At 36.1% G+C, this 15,000-nt stretch overlaps 1 long non-coding RNA gene across 1 annotated transcript in view; it reads right to left on the bottom strand.

Moving 5' to 3' along the window:
- LOC106878621 (uncharacterized) overlaps positions 1 to 15,000 on the bottom strand; it is a 53,571-nt gene that overhangs the window by 29,535 nt on the left and 9,036 nt on the right. The window lies entirely within an intron of this gene.

Here is a 15,000-nt window from a genome sequence, read left to right as displayed (position 1 = left end):
TTCTGAGTTCAGATTCCACTGAGGTCGACTTTGCCGTTCAACCTTTCGGGGTCGATTAAATAAGTTACGCACTGGGTCGATGTAATCGACTTAATCCCTTTGTTTGTCCTTGTTTGTCCCCTCTGTGTTTAACCCCTGTGGGCAATAAAGATACATACACACATACATACATACATACATACATACATACATACATATGGGGATGTTTCTATGTGGCCTGCTTGTTTGTTGCACCTTGTTTACCATTTTGTCCATGTTCTTTTGCCACGTCATGTACCCAGTTATGTATCTATATGTACATGTGGATGAAGGTATATACATACATGTACATATATATGCATATACTCATATATTGTTTATATATACATATATATATATATCATCATCATCATCATCATCACTATAGTTAGATATATACACGCACAAACACACACACATGCATCCAAACACATTTGCGCATGTGAAAGTGTGTATATGCATGTACGTATATACAACCATGCGTATATTTCGTATATATGTGTATTTAGTTTGTGTGTGTGTTAAGTGCGTGTTTGTGTATATGTATTCATTCATGTAAATTGTATGTATTATTTGACTCTATTCAGACTATTGTTACAAGAACTTAGTGTTAACATGTACTGTATAATTTAATGAGCATGAGTTACATTAGATTCATTACCTAAGCAGAATTATTTATGTGATAAAGAAAAGACAACATTATCTCAATGGCTAGGAGACAGTTTCGGTCATGTTTCGGTACCGTTTGACTTTCTCGGCGGAGAACAAATTTTACTTTAGTTTCCGAATTATTGAGACAAACTCTGGTAAATATTGTTAAACACTACTAAATATCTCTTAACTCACTTCTCTGTCAATCCTACACACACACACACACACACACACACACACACACACACACACACACACACACACACACACACACACACGCACACACACACACACACACTCACACACACAATCAACTTTTCTCACCAAAGCCATTAATCTATATTTGTAAATGAATTTTGTATTTTCACTTTGAATACTGCTGTTTTGGCGTTATCCTTCTTCAAGTCCACAATCGATTTGTTGAACAGACGGAGCTGCCCAAATAAAAGCCATTAATACATTTCTCCAAAATCATTTTCAAACTATTATGTTTTCACTTCTGAGCAGTGCTCTTGGGCACAAAAGTGGGATGTCAAGCCAGCAAAAATTTAACTAATATTCTTTCAGCTGCGTTGCATGAAAATATTGTGAAAATATTTCAAAATATTTCACAATTTTCACAATAATTTACTATAAGATTTGGCAATACCTCAACAACTGCTTCGAAACATCTGCACTCCAGCCAATGCCAACAAGATACTTTCCAGGTTTGGTTATTAATTGGTAAAATGCTGTTCTAGATTTTTCATTTTACTTCACCAAAAGTTTGTGTTGTTGCTGTTTCTACAAAATCCATCAACCTGTGATTGCCAATAATTAAGTCCACTAATCAAGATCTCAACTGTCTCATTGACCAGGAATGTATTATTGAATAAGGGAAGGTCTCATTCCAACAGCTTTTCGGTTCGAAGCATCCATAGAAATTGTCACAAAACTTGCGCCAGTTTTATCTTCAGCAAGCCATTAGTATACTTACATTTAAAATTACAGTTTCATACATTGTCTGCGATGAACGAAATTTTGACTCAAAAGATTTGCAGATCAATTTTGACGAACAGTCAGATGTCTTGCTGATGATATAGGTGATGTCGTCCATTCTGGTATAGCATAACTGACAGTTTCTATCAAAGCGTAGCGGTTTGGCGATATCTTTATCTCTCTTGTTTATCAGGTATTTAGTAGCTATATCCTGCACCTGGATAGCGAAGACATCCTTCTAGATAGGATGTAATGCATTTATCACAGGTCCTGGAGAGGTTATTCTCTCTGCCGACGCGGTTATTATCCCCTAGCTCACAGGGTATGTACCCATGCATTCCTTTTTGTGGTATGATACATACTTCTCCAAGATTCTGTTTGGGTAGGCCAGTCCAGTTTCCTTCCGGTCAAATGAAACAGTTGTACTCCTGGAGTACCTGCTCAAGAATTTTTCCCCTACCCTGAAGATGTTGTTGCTCTCACTTTTGAGTATGCATGGAATGTACTCATTTCTTTCTTTACTGTTCAGCAGCTGTTGTTTGAGCAACACAACGCGACATTCAAAGGTTATTTGGATTCACTATATGCTTCTGTCACCATCTCTTAATCTCACACAGATCCATTGGTCTTCCTGTTGATGTGAAGCTGTCAGTGGTAGTCAGTATCTTTCTCGTTTTGTTAAGACCTCAGATCTCGTCAAGTATCCAATCTAATATCCCAATTGTCGGTACTAGCACTGGCACTGCAAAAGCATTCTGAGATATGATCTTCTTAAACGCAGACAGCACTGAGTTCCATGTTTTCCAGAGTCTGTAGAAGTACTCTTTTCTTATTCTGGTTTTCTCACAGCACCAACGTATGCAACATTCTCGTCGGTTTCGAGATAATTATAGTTTTCATCATTAGAAATGGGGATCATAAACAAGCCATTGATGCTCATTTGACTATCATATATGAAGGTTTATCTTGCCCAAACTCCATTCTTATGTCCCGTGAGAATGTTGTGAGTAGTTCTAATTGTCTCTGGATGTTATTCGTGTTACCAGATTATAGCTTTAGGTCAGGGGTTCCCAACCTTATTTTGCTGTTGACCCCATATATGCACTTGTAAATTTTTGAAATAAAATATTTGTTTGTAGGTTAGTAAAAAAATTAACAATGAAATAATTTCGTTATATTCATAACATAAATTCCAAATACAAACCATGAAAATTTCAATAAATACAGGTACCTCTCCTAGTAAACAAAATTATTATATGGACCCACGAATTACAATTCTTTTCTCGTGGACCCCCTTAAAGCTTCTGTGGACCCCGGCTGGATCCTCTGCTTTAGGTCATCAACAGAAAATATGTACATGGTACTAATTTCATTACTTTTGCATATTCCAGTAGTATGTAGCTTTGACATTTTGTTAACAGGGCTGACAGAGGATTCACTACCAGTGTACAAGCAATGTTACAGATAAACTAACACCCTGGAATATGTCAGTTGACCACCTAACTCTATTTGTGTATCTTTTCAAATGCTTCATTTCTATGTAAATATATTTAGTCGATTGCTGACATTTATCAATGGTTTCTCCCATTGTTCTGATGTACCATTTTTAATCATTGATTAAAGGCGCAGGCGTGTCTGTGTGGTAAGAAGCTTGCTTCCTAACTACATGGTTCCGGGTTCAGTCCCACTGCGTGATACCTTGAGCAAATGTTTTCTATAGCCTCGGGCCGACTAAAGCCTTGTGAGTGTATTTGGTAGACGGAAACTGAAAGAAGCAGGTCGTATATATATATATATATATATATATATATGTATATATCTATGTGTGTGTGTGTGTGTCTTTGTGTCTTTGTTTGTCCCCACCATCACCACTTGACAATCAGCGTTGGTGCGTTTACTTAGCAGCTAGACTAAAGAACCGATAAAATAAGTACAAAGCTTTAAAAAATAAGTTCTGGGGTCGATTTGTTCGACTAAAACCCTTAAAGGCAGTGCTCCAGCATGGCTGCAATCAAATGATTGAAACAAGTAAAAGAAAAAAAGAACTGTTGGCATTTTTGACGACACAGGAACACTTGTATACAATAAACAGCTGACACACGAGTCGCTTTAAATTTCATTCAGTTTTGTAATTTGAATAGAAATATAAAGTCGTCGACGACAGGAATTGACGAACCGAGAAGAGCATTAAGTAACATATGTGAGTCGATTACTCTTTATTTGTATAGGAGAGATGAGGAAGAAGATTTATATTAATTTGCAGTTATATATGTATGTGTATATAGATATGTATGTGTGTGTGCGTGTGTGTGTATGTTTGTGCATACACACACACGCACACGTATACATACATACATACATACATACATACATACATACATACATACATACATTTATTGATACGCTTATAATCAGATAATAGGGCTGAACGTTGAAATTTTCGAGTTATTAAATAAAGCAAAACTTATTAATTTAAAGAGTACATGTAACTTAGTCAACATTGCTAGGCTTTGGCCATTATTAGCCAAGACCATATCTAACTCAATAACAACATCTGGAAGTAGTCTTTTACGTACTGTTTTAGGACATCTAACCCACTCGCATAGTGAGTTGTCTGCATTAAGGTGTCGATGGTTTGTCCAGTATTTCTAGGAGGAATTTATCCATGCACTCTTAGAGTGTTATAGAATCTAAATCGTCTTTGATTTCTTTCAGAATAGATGATGAATAAAATAGGACCAGTTAAGATGAAATTATTTTGTCACAATGTTGTTATGTGATATGAGCTCGATATTTGTAGGCGGTGTACGGTTCTAAACCTTGGGTGATTAAAAAAAAAATCTGATGCTGGCAGCATTTAGATAATGTTGATGGAATATTTTCCACATTATGTAAATGATGAAATGCTCATACTTTATTCTCTGAGCATGAGCACTGCGTCACTACAAATGATGTAATGCTCATACTCAGAGAATAAAATTTGAGCCCTGAGCTTTTTGAGGCGATCCTAATAGTCAAGGTTGTCATACCATTTATTTTCTTTTAATTTTTCCAAAATTCAATTGCTTTCCATACTTACAGTTGAAAAAGTCTCAATGACTGAAACCGGTACTGAAATGTTTTTTATAAAATTATTTTAGCATTTTCCACCTTGACTTTTTTACCATATATATCAACTCGTGTGTTCCTTTTCAACCTTCTACATACATACATATATATACATATATATATATATATATATATATATGTAAGCCATGGCCAAACAGTTGTATGATCAATAGTATTCCAGCGATATCTATCTATCTATCTATCTATCTATCTATCTATCTATCTATCTATCTATCTATCTCTCTCTATATATATATAGAGAGCGTGGCACTATATATGATATATATAGTGTAGCACTCCGTCGGTTACGACGACGTGGGATCCAGTTGATCCGATCAACGGAACAGCCTGCTCGTGAAATTAATGTGCAAGTAGCTGAGAACCCTACAGAGATGTGTACCGTTAGCGTAGTTCTCGGGGAGGTGCAGCGTGACACAGAGCGTGACAAGGCTGGCCTTTTGAAATACAGGTACAGAAACAGGAAGAAAGAATGAGAGGAAGCTGTGGTGAAAGAGTACAGCAGGGTTCGCCACCCCCACCCCCACCGGAGCCTAGTGGAGCTTTAGGTGTTTTTGTTCAATAAACACTCACAACGCCTGGTCTGGGAATCGAAACCTCGATCCTGCGACCGCTAGTCCGGTGCCCTAACCACTGGGCCATTGCGACTCCATATATATATATATATATATATATATATATATATATATATATATATATATATATATATATATATATATATATATATATATATATATATATATATATATATATATATATATATATATATATATATATATATATATATATATATATATATATATATATATATATATATATATATATACATATATATATACATATATATATATATATACATATATATATATATATATATATATATATATATATATATATATATATATATATATATATATATATATATATATATATATATATATATATATATATATATATATATATATATATATATATATATATATATATATATATATATATATATATATATATATATATATATATATATATATATATATATATATATATATATATATATATATATATATATATATATATATATATATATATATATATATATATATATATATATATATATATATATATATATATATATATATATATATATATATATATATATAGTGTACTCTATACGATATACAATGAACTCTCTTTTTTCTTTCGCAAGGGTTTGGTTACTATAGAAACAGACTTCTTCACCACGGTGATGTCTAAAAGACTCGCTTCTGATTGGCTAAAATACGCAAATTTTGCAAATTTTAAAGGCTGATAACCTTTTAATTATGGATTTATATGAGAAATGAATATCATTTTCATAACTAGTATACAAAACTTAATCCATATATCAAATTTGAAAACAACTGGAACAAAATTGTAAACAGTGACGAAAACCACAAAAATCCGATTTTCCTTTTCAACGTTGAATGTTCACCATCCCACTTCCATTGCACACACACACACACACACACACACACACACACACACACACACACACACACACACGCACACACACACACACACAAACAAACATTCGCATACTTCCCTTTTACATACACACACATATACTCACACAGAGTTGAAACGCTCCCACTACCAGTTTGTCATCACCCCTTCCTTCCATGTTCATCTATCATCCCTTCCTTTCTCATTCATATATTGTGACGAAGAAAAATGCAAGAGTACTATTACAGTAGAAGATTATCCTTCTCGTATCTCCTCCTCCTTGTGCGCACGCGCACCATCTTTGGTTACTATGAAAACAGAGTTTTTCGTCACGGTGGTGTGTAAAATACTCCCCTTTTTAATGGCTAATAACTTTTTAATTATGGATTTATAAGAAAAATGAATTTCATTTTCATAATTAGTATACAAAATTTAATCCATAAACCAAATTTGAAAACAATTGGAATAAAATTGTAAACAGTGAAGAAAACCACAAAGATCCACCACCATTATCATCATCACCATTACAATCACCACCACTACGACCATCACCACTACGACCATCACCACTACGACCATCACCACTACGACCATCACCACTACCACTTCTATAATGAACGTTAATCCATCTGCCAAAACAATAGTCAAAACTCCTTCAAATCACACGCTAATGTCTTACTAAAGAAAAGTTGCATTCGAAAATGTAGTGCCAAGTATTATCTGGAATATAATATGGGAGTCATGGCTGGAATCCCTACGGTTATAGGTCTTTCTCTTCGAAGCTGATTTATATTATTTATTCTATTAGAAATAGCACTTTAAATCTCATCCTAACGGTCTTTAAAATACATAAGAAACATTGGATAATGCACTTCTATGTAAATTATGTGGTTAATAAGACGGGATGGTCACAGCTTGAATACATTTAATTATAGGTTTGCTGACTTGATCCAGAACTAAACAAGGTCTGCAACACAGTTAGGGATCATTTTTATTGCCACTTCCAAAGCCTCTATTACTTGTAGAAGTACGAGAGAAATTATCCTATACAAGTACTTGCAACGAGATGACCCCGACGAAAGGTAATAAGGAACAAGTTGTAGTGTTAAATAGGGCGGCAGGCTAAGTGTACCATCCGATAACACGTAACAAGACCTTTCGACAGATTTTCGCACATTATGTAAGACATTTGAGGCAGTAAATTCTCAGCAGTTAGTGCCAAACTCAATTAACTCTATGATTCTTGGTATATTGTCTAAAGACAATTGGAAACTTTTACGACGTGGTAACCGTTAATCGTTATATAACTGCAGGTTATATGTGTGAGTTTTGGTTGTATAGGAGGTAAAAATAGCTCAGAAGCAAGTCTAAGACATTTCAATTTTAGAGGGAATTTAATAAAAGATTATATAAATAAAAATATTACCGGTTTCGATGTATATATATATATGAGGTAGAAATAGCTCAGAAACAAGTCTAAGACGTTAAGACGTTTCAATTTAAGAAGGAATTTAATAAAAGATTATATTTAAAAAAATATTACCGGTTTCGATGTATATATATATTTCGTCGTTACAGTTCGTGCTTCACAGCGTTCAATATACACATACTTTTTCACGTCTGGCCGTTTTTTGTTTGCTTATTTCACTATTTCGTTTTCCTGTCTTGTTTTCCGTCCGCCACTATCCTCCATGGAACAAATTTAATTTGTGTCCGTGGGAAGAGCCATTTTAACGATGCGTCCTGCCCTAACTCTTCGAAACGCCAGTGTTATAATGGTGGCAGCTGATGAAGAAAATGTTCTCTATGTGGCCTGTGTGTTTTCTGTACCCTGTTTATCATTTTGTCCATGTTTTTCCACAAAGTCATGTACCCAGATATGCATCTATATATACATGTAGATGAAGGTATGTACATACATGTACATATATATGCATATACTCATATATTATTTGTATTACACGATCGAACGCACGCGTTATCCTTGCAAGTAAGTTTTGGACTTTATTTTTCTGACGCGACTCTTTCTATCTTTGTATCTATCTCCCCCTCTCATTCTTCCTTCTACCGTTCTTCGCCTCTCCCATTCACTACTATCTCTCTTTCTCTTTCTGTCTCTCGTTGCTCACTTATATCTACTTCTTCCCCTTTTTCTTCTTCTACCACTCTTTCTCCTTACCCCTCACTGGTCACATGTGTCCAGTCACTCACTCTTTTCATATCTTGGTCTCCCCAAGCTCGTACGTACATTTTCGTCCTTCCAGTTCGTGAGTGTGTTGAGTGGGGTGGGGTCTGCTGTAGATGCTGTTGCGTTGTTATCCTGTTGAGGTTCTGAGCGTTCTGTGTAGTTTGGGTAGGTCTCTTCCAAAGGTCATTGTGTTTATGTTGTAGTAATTGGGGTCCCGGCGGGGGTACTTGTTTTGGTTATAGTCTATTAGGGAGCCTGATGTAGCCCCGAGGGATCCGGGTGTACCTCTTCCAAGTTTGTGTTATAAGGTTGGTTTATGTTATGTCTGGATTTGGATTTGTGAGAGAAAATTTGGGGAATATTTGTGTTGTGGTTGGGTGTAGTTTTTCTTCGGTTGTAGTTGGGTGTATTTGGTTCGGGTTGGAGGGGAACTGTGTTTGTGGGTTAGGTGTCTTGTGTTTGATGGTCTGATTGTTTCGATAGGATTTCGTGTTTTGTTCTGTTTTTGATGAAAGGATTGTCTGTGGTGTGTATTTTTTTAAAAAATTCTTCTTCGTATTTAAGGAATGACATCTCGCATTTTTCCATCGTTGGAAAGATATAAGTTCTGTTCGTTCATAGTCTTGTTTCCAGAGTTTGAGGTGTTGTAAGTTGGTACCCTCAGAATTTTTTGGACATTCTTCTTCTATTTGTTGATCGATATCTTTGATTTTTTGTTTATTTCTTGTGGCTCTTAATTTTAAGAGTTCAATTTCCATGTTTATTCTATTGAGGAATATTTGTTCCCGTAGTTTTCTTTGTCATTCTGGCTCATCAGTCATGGGTTTTATTTGAAATTTTCGGGGTAAGATTAGTAGGGTGGACTAATCTTAAATAAATGACAAGGGAGAAGGAAATCATGTAATGAACTTCATTAGCTAACACCTGTTTCTGCTACAAGAGGCAGTGCACACAGAGCCAAGTGCTTGCGCATCACTTTATAGCTTCTTTCGAACCTTCTAAAACGAAGTGCAAGTTCATTTGGGAAAAGATTTATATATATATGGGAAAGAGATGTAATGCCCTGGTTCAGGCTTCCCAAAAATGTCTTTTATAGGCGACGGCATTTCAAAGTTTCATATTAATGATATTGTCATTGTTCAGAACTTCAAGAATCTTTCATCTCTATTAGGCAACATTGGCGTGAAGTTTTGGTCCACGAAGATATTTTTTCTCGACTATTCCACAAATGACACGTGACATCCATTAATCTACCAGAACCACTCTTTGTTGTATGATTGCGAGTGACCTTAATTCTTTATTAATGTTCTCAAATCTCTCCTATGCTGTTTCTCAGATGACCTTGTCTTCTTAGAAATATATTCAAACACGCCCGCCTGTTTTCCTATTCATCTTATGTTTTGGAAGTAATATTCTTTGTTTTCTGCTGATTGCTGTACTTCTCACACGTTTCGGCCATTTTGTTGAGATAAGAACATAGTGTTTGCAGATAGTATACTTGCTCCTTTTTCTTCTCTCTCTCTCCCCCCTCACCCCCTCTCTCTCTCCTTCGATGCCATCCTTTTCATAACCGCTGTTGTTGTTGTTGTGGTTATTATTGTTGTTGTTTTGTTACTAGAATCACCAATGCCACAGCTGTCACTATTATTGTTACAGCTATTATCACAGGTGTCTGCATTATTAGCATCGTTCCTGTTTTCAGCATTCAGATTGTTGTTCATGATAGTATTGTTGAAGTTGTTGTTAATGTAGGAAACATTGTTATGGGTGCAAATGTTACAATACACAAAAGATTTTCAGAATCAGCTCCCATTCTCTCCACCACCGCAGCTTTGATGAAATATCTCTTTGCCATCGATAACAATTAACAATATGTCTTCCCCCAAACTATATATATGTATATAAATTTCTAATGTGACATTGCATTTAAGTGGGAGTGATTAATGGATTAATAATTTGTCATTATTAATGGAGGTTCCTGTTGAAATATACTTTCCATTTTGGGAATCAAAAATATACCCCTCCCACAAAATATAATTTATTTCTTAGAAAATACAAAAGCTGCATGTTTCATAATAAGATGACGGTCGATTTAATCAAGATTAGTGCATGGTTGTTACCTATTTTATCGACTCCAGAAAAATACCACACACACACACACATATATATATACATCCACCAACAATGTGTGATATGAACTCAAATTATTAAAGGCCGTAATCAAATACCAGAGGGCATTTTGTCTGTTGACCTACCGATGCTATCAGTCGACCAGCTTCTAACAATTGTCTCTAATTTAGGCGCAAGGCCACCACTTTTGGGAGGCAGTGCTTAGTCAGTTACATCGTCCTCTGAGGGGTGAAAGGCAAAATCGTCCCCTCTGTGATTTGAGATGTGAATCTGAAGGTTCGTTATTAAGCATCACACAGCAATTTATTCGACACTCGTACGATTCGGCCATCCACTCCTATTAGGAAAATATGTGAAAGGGGTAGCTTTTATTATATCAACCCAGAAGGATGATAACCAAGTTTGATATTTATAGGATTTGAAGTTACAACGCAGAGAAGCAAAACTAAATGCCAGAAATCATTGGCCGATACTTTGACAAATCCACCTTCCGTCACCACCACCACCACCACAAAAACAACAACGAAGTCACAAATACTGCAGCAGGGTATTGCTGATTGAATCGGACCCGCTACTTGACTTGGTGTTTTATTTCATCGACCTTGGAAGGATAGAAGACAAAGTTGACTTTGACAGGGGTTGAAATCAGAACGGGCTTAGTCAGAGATGAAAGGGCAACACCATGATCCTTTTAAGGGCCACTGGGGGCAAGAAGTAAGGAAGTTATCTTCAATATAGAGACCAAGCTTGAATGATTATAATAGAGCGGATTCTTTTAAAATCACTTAGGGTCCAAGAATTGGTGTTAAGCAGGGTCACAGATTAAGTCAATCACTCACAAACAGAGCGATCCTATCTTCTTTCACACTTGTGGTTTGGTCAATTCAAGGTTACAATGGAAGACGTTTGCCGAAGATGTGCAATGGTTCGTTGCTGCAGCAGTTACTAAATGAATCATTGACCAAACTTACTCGCATTTCTGTTAAAAACACCAGAAACAATGTTATTTTTACTTCTGGGATGTCAGTGATTTTTTTCCACTATTACCTTTTTGTCCACTTTTTTCTCTCTCTCTCTGTGTGTGTGTGTGTGTGTGTGTGTGTGTGTCTTTTATGTGTATGTAAGGAGAGAACAGCAGGTCTGTATGTGTGTGTGTGTGTAGACAACAACAAAAACAACAACAAGAACAATACTACTACTGCTACTACTACTACTACTACTACTACTACTACTAATAATAATAATAATAATAATAATAATAATAATAATAATAATAATAATAATAATAATAATAACAATAATAATAATAATAATAATAATAATAATAATAATAATAATAACAATTGTTATTATTATTATTATTATTATTATTATTATTATTATTATTATTATTATTATTCAGTTGTCTTTTAATAACATTTCGAAAAGTTTTGTTAACCAATGTTCAAGACAAAATATCAGCCAGACATTCTACCTCCTCCAAACAAACAAAATCACTTGCCCAGAAAACATATCACACACACACACACATACATACACGTGTAGGCGCGCGCATGCGCATGTGTGTGTGTGTGTGTGTGTGTGTGTGTGTGTGTGTGTGTGTGTGTGTGTGTGTGTGTGTGTGTGTGTGTGTGTGTGATATTTTCTGGGTAAGTGATTTTGTTTGTTTGGAGGAGGTAGAATGTCTGGCCGATATTTTGTCTTGAACGTTGGTTAACAAATGTTTTCAAAATGTTATTAAAAGACAATTGAAAAATGATAATGAAAACATGCTCCTCCCTTCTCTGTTTAGTAATTCCATTCTGAATGATATATAATTAATAATCTAATATTTGAAAAAAAAAAAATCGACAAAATGTATTGCATAGCAATCAAGTGTAAGAGATAATGTTTCAAATTTTAGTACAAGGCCAGTATTTTCGTTGGAAGTGGGTAAGTTGATTACATCGACCCAAGTGCTCGACTGGTACGTATTTTATCGACCCAGAAAGGATGAAAGGTAAAGTCAATCTCGGTGGAATTTGAACTCAGAACGTAAAGACGGATGAAGCACAAGGCATTTTTTCAGACGCTCTAACGATTTCTGCTAATCCTAAAGTCTAAGGAGAGACAAGGTCAGAAATTCGGAGGTGGAGGTTTGTCGACTATATCGACCTCAGTATCTGACTTGCACTTTATTTTATTGACCTTCGGAAGAATGAAATGTAAAGACCGTTCTCAGATAGATTTGAACTCAGGACCTAAAGGAACGTAACTATATACGAGAAGATATATTCAGTCCGACAAAGATTATAAAGCCATAAGGACAGTAAGAAAAGAAGACATCAGTAAGTATTGTGAAGTTATTAAAGAAAGCTAATCAGTTGGAGAGATGAAGGTGTTACGGCGTTAAACTAGTAATTGTTGGCTATTGATCCAGCTGTAAATAGCCATCACTTGTATATATGTCATTGTTAAACTCAGTTGCAAATTAGAACGGCTTACTTTAAATAGCTTCCAGTTGAAGTAGCAGTACCACAGGCGGCAGTAGTCAGCTCGATCACTCCTATTCAGCTATTGTTAAACACCCTCATACCATTGTGGTATCAGTTGTAAAGTAAAGGTCTATAATCTAAATAGCATTAGTTCAAGTACAGCGCGCGGCAGTCACTTTCCGACAAACTGATTCATGTTATGTGCTACCTGGGGTGAGTGTATGCCTGTGCCATGTGTGTGAGTGTGTTTGTGTGCTGTCTAGTAGTAGTAGTAGTAGTAGTAGTAGTAGTAGTAGTAGTAGTAGTAGTAGTAGTAGTAGTAGTAGTAGAAGTGTCATACGAGTAGTGTATATGAGATAGTTGCAGGCGTGTATGTGTGTGTGTGTGTGTGTGAATATATGTATATATGTATGCATGTTTGTATGTATGTATGTATGTATATATGTATGTATGTAAGTGTGTGTGTGTATGTATGTGTGTATGTATGTTTGTATGTACGTATGTATGTGTATGTATATGTATGTGCATGTATATATACACACACACACACACACACACACACACACACACACACACACACACATAGACAGATAGATTGTTGGATATATTTACACATACACACGCACAATACACATATACGCACACACACATACGCATGCACACACGCAAACACCCACACACATACACACATTCTGTTGACACCTTGCGGGTGAAGTAGTGTAGCGTCTGCGTAGCCTAAAGATGTGTGTGTGTGTGTGTGAGTGTACGTGCAGTGACAGCCGTCCGTAGAGTGGTCAGTCGGCACCTTTGATGTAGGAGAGGACAATCAACGATCTCTCTTACCTTAGAAGTTAATCACCTGTATATCACCCAAATCCCCGTCACAACCTCCTCACACACCTTGCTCTCTTCTCTCGCTCTTCTTCACATTCCCATCATCATCATTATCATCATTAACTACGTCGCTCTCTCTCCTTCTCCCCCCCCCCCTCTCTCTCTCTCTCCCGGTTAAATACAAGCAGACGGGGTTGGGGGCATATATGGCAGTGTATATATATATCACTTCTCTGACCACCTCCATCAACATCGCCACTTGTAAATCGTATTCCCACCTTCCTCCAGCCTGCACCACCCATACACTTCAGTTGGCCGGAATTGTACCACGTCCTCTTCTCAATAGACAATCAGTGGTCAATCCAGCCAGTCACCTCCACGCCACACATGACCACCAGTTTCTTTTCAAGGGGTTTCGGTTGAGGTAACCGGGCCCTATGCAGCGAAATTCGAGGCTTAATTTTTATAAATTAAGGTGGTGGGTTGGTATGAAGGTGGTTCTGGTTGAGATGATGGTGGTGATATCGGTGATGGAAATGGTTGATGCGCGCGCGCGCGTGTAGGGAGTTGTGTTTGTATGCTTGTGGGTATGTGTGTGCGTGTGTGTGTGTGTGTGTAAGTGTATGCATATCGATGTATACAGAGATGTATAAGTAGCTAAGTAAACAGATAGATAGATAGATAGATAGATAGATAGATAGATAGATAGATAGATAGATAGATTGAAAGAAGATAGATAGACAAACAGACAGACAGACAGACAGATTGACAGACAGACAGATAGACAGACAGATAGACAGACAGATAGATAGATAGATAGATAGATAGATAGATAGATAGATAGATAGATAGATAGATAGATAGACAGATAGATAGATAGATAGATAGATAGACAGACAGATAGATAGATAGATAGATAGATAGATAGATAGATAGATAGATAGATAGATAGACAGAAATGCCATTGATGATGATGACGACAGCAACGACGATGATGGGAAGTAGAAGAATGAGAAAGAAGGTAAAAGAAAACGTTGCTGAGGTGGAAAATTTGGTCTTATGATGTACATTAATTAATTAATTACACCGGAGAATTATTTCTAATTGATATCAACCAGT

Source organism: Octopus bimaculoides, chromosome 6 (genome assembly GCF_046866305.1).
Source record: "Octopus bimaculoides isolate indiv1 chromosome 6, ASM4686630v1, whole genome shotgun sequence".
Classification (NCBI taxonomy): Eukaryota; Metazoa; Mollusca; class Cephalopoda; order Octopoda; family Octopodidae; genus Octopus; species Octopus bimaculoides.
The sequence above is the reverse complement of the archived record's forward strand: the minus strand, read 5'-3'. Positions and strand labels throughout refer to the sequence as shown.